Genomic DNA, 6,705 nt, shown 5'->3' with positions numbered 1-6,705 from the left:
TGTTCCAAGGAGCCCATTTTTCCAAGGAGCCATATAGAATGTATATTGATTATAAGCAACCACATACACATTCTATATGGCTCAGAGTTGCTGTAAGGGGCACAGTGCCGTGGAGTTTGTTCTCCCAAAGTGGCCTTGTACGCCTGGGGGACCTGCCTTCCTCTCTAGCTGGTGAAGCTATTTTGTGACTGCAATTAAAATTATCCAAGAAGTCTTCCCCAAAGATGAATACTGGCCATGGTAAGAGAAAGAGGGCTCAAGAACGTCCTGTTAAGGTCATTATATGGAAATTAGATTCTGTTTTGAGATTAGTTCAGTCTCCAACATTTTTTTCTTCCTTCTCCTGTTTCAATGAGTTGTTCTTATGAATCACACATAAGATTATTTAACTGCTTGCTCTTTCGGTTTGACAATCTATTTCCAAAATACCACCTTTGTAAATTGAGTTCTGTTGTGATGTGTAACTGCAGAGAAGTGATGAGTAATTCTCATTTTCCGAAAGTATATTGTTAATAGAAATCATCATCTCCATAATCCCTCGCCTCCCACCATTCCTGGAGAGATTTTAAATTTTCATTTTCTGCTCCTGAACTGAGAATGTCCCATCTTCCATGGATAGCATGAATGTCTCTGTTACTGACTCTCGGCATCTTATTATTCCAAGTGTCCTTGGCTTAAGTGGAGGCAAAAATCATGCTTGTCTTTTTTTATCCACATTTTCTCGGAGACTCAGGATCATGGGCAATGAATGTCTTCATATTTTTGCAGAAAATCAACTAAATATCAGTGAGGGGAAAAACAGATGTATAAGGAACTTAGGGAAGCTCTTACAATATCTGTTTTTCCTTTTTGGAAAACAATTTCAGTCTTATTTTGAAATTTATGGTTATCCTTTCTCATTTATACTATCAAGTTTTTTTTTAAAATCATTACTTCTAAAAAAACACATTACTTCTACTTCCAAAGACATATTCCTGTTTTAAAAGACATTACAAGGTCTCTTATTATGATAAACACATAATAAGATGCCTAATAACAAAGGCAAAAAAAATATTCAGTTTTATTCAGAGTTGTGAATAGGCTAGGAAGACATGATTCAAACGTTCGAGTTCAAGCAACATAGGATGGATATGACATATATTTTTTCTAAATTCTCCAAATTAAAATGAATCGCCCACTGAAAAATGCATGGAGCCATAACACTCCCTTTTCTACTTCTAACAGCAATAATAGAATATATCTTGGGAGAAAGACTCTTCATAGTCTACTAATAAAACTAATGCTTGGTTTTGCTTAAAGCCATCACTTGTTTACTGGTGTTCCAAATTAATCCCCAAGAAATAAGTAAGGCTCTACTCAGAAGTAAGTCTCCTGCTTCACAAGCTGGAAATCCACCTAATTTCAAATACAAATCAGATAATCTGTGACAGCTATGATTTTTTCATCACCAAAGTATAGACGATGTTAAATATCACAGAACATGTAAAGGGATTTAGAATCAGTAGATTGTACTTTCCCAAACAGTTTCCATAGAATAGTCAATGATGTTAATAGATGTTAAATAATGTAAATGTATTTAGGAAACTCTGAACATGCAATTTTGGTACACATTACCATATTAAAGACACTGAGATTGACTGTAGGAGAGGAATCTGTTGGTCCTGTTTACCCCAGTGATCCCTCAGCTGCTACTTGGAACACAAGTTGAGAAAAAGCTGCCCTAGCAATATGGCTAGCAATAGGAAACATTGTTTTAACTCCTCTGCCAATACCTGCCAAGATCTGCTAATGTTCTCATTGTCATCGACATCATCATTATCATCATAACATGTTATTAAATGATCTTGATTAATCACCATGGACAGAGAATTACATATGTAATTCCTGCATCACTCAAGTTTACAACATAAGACTGTCAGTTCAAACCTATGCATATGTCTACAAAGCATCCAGACAACTAAAAAATTAAGCAAAGATATGGCATCTTTTCAGCTTAGGTTACAGAGTTTATATAGGGATAGAAAGCTGCCATTTTCAAACAGAAAGTCTCAGGATAAAGCCATTATCTAGCTAAGGCTATCTTTGGGGATATCTAGAACTCTTTAAATAATGGGGAGACTGCTTGGGAAGTTGGTAGGAAGAACGTCTCAGGCACAAAATGCTGCATTAGTTAAAGAAAATGGTAACAGAAACAGAAATAGCAGCAAAGAGCCCTAATCAAATAGGGGATTCCTCCTTTATGGGCTCGTGGGAAGAGGAGGTGGACTGAGTTGAGAGGAAGAGAGCAGGGGAAAGAAAATGAAACAAGGTCAACACAGAGTTGGCCAGCTCTATTCTTAGTCATTTTTAGGGTTGTATGATTAATCATATTTTACACACATAAGCGTTCAGCTGTACCAGAAGGATACAGCCTCGCATGCTTTCATTTTCTCATTGTTTGCGGAAGTGAAACTATTTGAGTTCTGTGCATGAATAGATGATGACAAACATACCATCCTGATATACCTAAGGGTACACATTAATATTTTATTTTTTAATAATGCAATATGTGTTAATAAATAATGATATACAAGATAAAAAGGAATCAATATTGAATCAACTAGCATTGATTTTCCCCCAATTAACTGATGAACATGTAAAATAGATATTTAATATGCATAGACATTTAAATATACAAGCTACTTCGAATGGGTGTTAATTTTTTCACTATAAAGGGTTATCAGTTTCTACTGAGTTCATCAATTGACAAAGACAGTGTTAACACTGAACTTCAGCAAAAGGTAGCTTTCTAAAAATGTTCCTATAATATTATATTTAGAATCGCCTTTATATTCATTGTGATTTATTTACTTAAACACCTGAGCTACTACTTTTGAAATTGAATATGTGAACTAAAATATTTGTCATCATAGAGAACTCTTTCCACTTTTGAATCTCCTAGGTATCACTCCTACCCATGGGCGACCAAGAATCACCCAACCAAAAGATGAAAATGCTGCATTTTAACAAATGGACTTGGTTTTCCCAGTGAAGTTCAAGTTCTGGACTTCAGCCACTACTGCAAGATGCCCAATGATTGGGTGTTGTTACAAGAATGTGGAAGAGACGAGACCAAGAAACCATGGTGCCTGCAGGACCTCTTCTGGAGGCCCAGTGCTAGGCTCTCTGACATCTGCAGTGCTTGGACAGTTCCCATTTCCTAGGACGCGTTATATACAGGATGACAAGGCTCTCAGTGCTCCCAGGAGAACATACCATGAACTGCCTCTGTGGGAAGCAAACACACACTTCATAGAACTTCCTTCCAAGTAAAAAAAGAAAAATCCTTTTCATAGTTTTCAAAGGACTCTTAAACTTAGGGTTGCTGAATCTACATTCAAAAGCATCTAGCCTTCCATGTATAAAAAATAGTTTTACATAAAGAAAATGAATAGGACTCAGAATTATAATATATTGGTGATTCACTCCCAATTTTTTTTAATCCTTAAAGATATTCAAAATATGTAATTGAATGTTTTTTTGTTGTTGTTGTTTTGGTTTAATGAAAGGATTGGCTCTCTCTTAACCACTTGTATGCTGGTGGTCTTAAACCCTGTTACAGTGTAGACAGTATTTGTAACCTTGCACAGTCTCTGGGAATTGTCAGGCTTAAGTTACAGTAATAGAATATATTAATGTACAATGTGTGTATATGTACATATATATGGGGAGAGGGGGAAGCTTTGATAGGCTAATGCTTCGCTGCTGATCCAACTTATAGTATTTTTAGAGCACTTTGAATCTATGAAAGAGATTCAATATCCCTTGTTCTAAGACCCTCCTTACTAAAATAACCTACATTGTTTTAAAATTTTTATTGCTTAGGGATTTGAAATGAAAATAAGTTATATAATAAAATGTAAGTTCCTTCTTTATTCATTGAGACATCCCTAAAAGAAGAGAAATCAGAATGCCAAACAGTGTCCCATTCTTATGTAGGGAAAATTTATGATGAAAAATTTCTAGATTTTTATTGGGCTAAAAATCTCTTCTACTGGCATCTTATAACTGGTATAATGTCAAGAAATGCCCTTATTGCCAAATCAGGCTGTACGTCTAACTACTTAACATTTTATTGCTATATAATTAGTAATCTGAAAGCTGAAATTATGCTTTTTATTTATTTCTCACTGAGTTCTGTTATCTTTATTTACATTGATATATTTTAGCATGATTGAATAGAACTTAGTTCAATATATATTTACAGTAGTTGAAACATAATAACCTTTTGTATAGTACAGAAAAAAAATTTTAATGTGAATCCAGACTATTTTAACATTTAGTATGTTTAACACTTGAATGATACCCACATTTCCTTTAATATCTTTGAAAATTGCCAATGCATCTTTGCCTTTAAGCCAAATTAATAGTAACAAATATACTATAATTTAAAATAATAGATGCAAGTATAATGATGAAAATTTTTGTTTCAGCTTTCAAACCAATCCCATCCAAATGTGAAATTTACATGTGAAATCAAAATTTATGATTTTGTTGCTTTAAACTAGGCAAAATCTTACCGCTACTTCAACTTTATTTGAACCTGCACTATATTGCTTTTTATGTCTTTCCATGTATGGAATGAGCATATTTTCTCATTGTATAGGAGGCACAGGCCTAGAGGGGCACACGTTTTAACTGTGACAGAAGCCAGTATTTAGAAATAAACCAAGCTATGGGGTGAAAGTTTGAACAATAAAGTTCTTTTTCAAATGACAATATATAAAGTAGAATAGTATTCAGAGGTCACACCTTGGTTAGAAAGGAGAAATAAATATTTATTTGAAGGTGTTCTTAAATGCATAAAGTCGATTTTATTGATGAGAACTGAAGCAAAATATGTCTATCTAACTAACTCTTTCATACCATATAAATGACATTTATTATGCTAGGAGCCAGTGAGAATTAACAAAAATAAGCAAAGACGTATCCTTTTTAAAGGCAGCTTTAGGCCCGTCAACTCTATGCTAACAGATGCATTCTTTTGCCAAAATAATGAATGTGTGCTATTTGAATCCTGCCCCTCCCACCTTCCCTTCCCTCCCCTCCCCACCCCTTAACTATCAGTTACTGAATCAACATCCTCCCAATGCAAGACGAGCCTTTAAGAGACAGTTAGATACTGGTAAGGGAATCATTTTGTGCATGGAGACACATCCCAATCGTGAAGTCAACTTACCAAAAGCCCTGACTTTCTTTCTGACAAATCCCCTTCCCCTTAAGATAAAACAAGAATGGTCGTTTTCTTTTGACTATCTGAACTGTCTTCTAGCGCAAAGAAGTTGTTACTTGAATTTAATAGGCCTCATGATCTTTTCTTGATTGCATTTAAAAGTTTCCTCTTTCTTTTGTATAATTTTTCATTATTTGTTATATAATGCAATCCCTGTGAATTCACCTAATTCCTAGGCACTGAATATTTGTATGGGACAGACTAGGAATCATCTGTTCAGATCAGTTTTGTTATACAAATACTTCAGTTGACTACATCATGATCCACCAGCTCTGTCTGAATATGTGCATTTGAAACCTTAGTTCGTGTTTCAAAAGCAAAATGTTCCATCCTCAGGGAAGTGACTGCAGCAGGCCTGTGTGCTTACTGGGTTGTTAACCTTGTCTTCGTCCAGATGTGTGATATTTAATTAGAGATCTTCAGGGCATAGTAACATGGACACAGACCCACTGCTCATGGATGAATGTCAGAAACCTCCTAGCGTAATGCTGCTTGAGTTTAATATGGATATTTGTGTGGCACTGGGCAGTGTTCACAGTCTGCTTTGGCATTCTAAAGCAGTTCTGAATTAACAAACATACTGTTATAAAGTTTACCCCAACGAAGGAACTGATTCGAGGTGAAGGCCTTCCTAGAGATCCATCTATGACTTAATCAATGCTATGAATTTTGATGTTCTAAAACAAATATGGGACTGGTTGATTATGTGCAATTGCAGCAATATCATCGGTTAGTCACCACCCATATTTAAGAGGTATGAGAGCAACAATATCGTTTCGTCAATTCTGTCAGTATTAAATATGCATAGAATCCACATCCTTCTTTTTGATCTGCTGAATTGCAAAATATATTTATTGCTGTTTTTCTTTAGAATGGTGAGGAACTCTACATAGTAAATATGCTGAACTCCTTTTGAAAGAGCTTCAACTTCTATCTGAAGGCAGGGAAAACTTCTTTATAAGCCACTTTTATTGTTTACCTTTTACTTTTTTAGTGTTGTATATTCATGATCTCAGAAATCAATGGGAGAGGCAATGCAAGAGGGAATTAGAGTTGAAATAGCTTCTCAGCACCCTGAAGATACAGTCACACAGAGCTCCTAAGCAAGGGAAACTCAATACTTCTGTATATCGACCTTGACTCTGGGTAAATTCTATGCAAACATGCAATTCTCCATGTTCAACAACTAAATGTGATAATAAGTGTATTTTATATATCTTTATTATTATCTTGCAGATTGTATCCATTGATGGAAATTAGCATCGTTTTGGAGAGGTTATTTTTTCAATTCAAGTATGCTGCTAAAAGTATGCTTATCCTTGAATGCCGTTTTTCACATAGATAGGAAGACTCAAATGCCTCAGGGAAACAACTTTGTGATAAAGAAATTCTTATCCTTGTCATTACGGTTAAATTGCATATTGTAAATACAA

This window comes from Hipposideros armiger, unplaced genomic scaffold, assembly GCF_001890085.2.
Source record: "Hipposideros armiger isolate ML-2016 unplaced genomic scaffold, ASM189008v1 scaffold_958, whole genome shotgun sequence".
NCBI lineage: Eukaryota > Metazoa > Chordata > Mammalia > Chiroptera > Hipposideridae > Hipposideros > Hipposideros armiger.
This window is presented reverse-complemented; position numbering follows the sequence as displayed.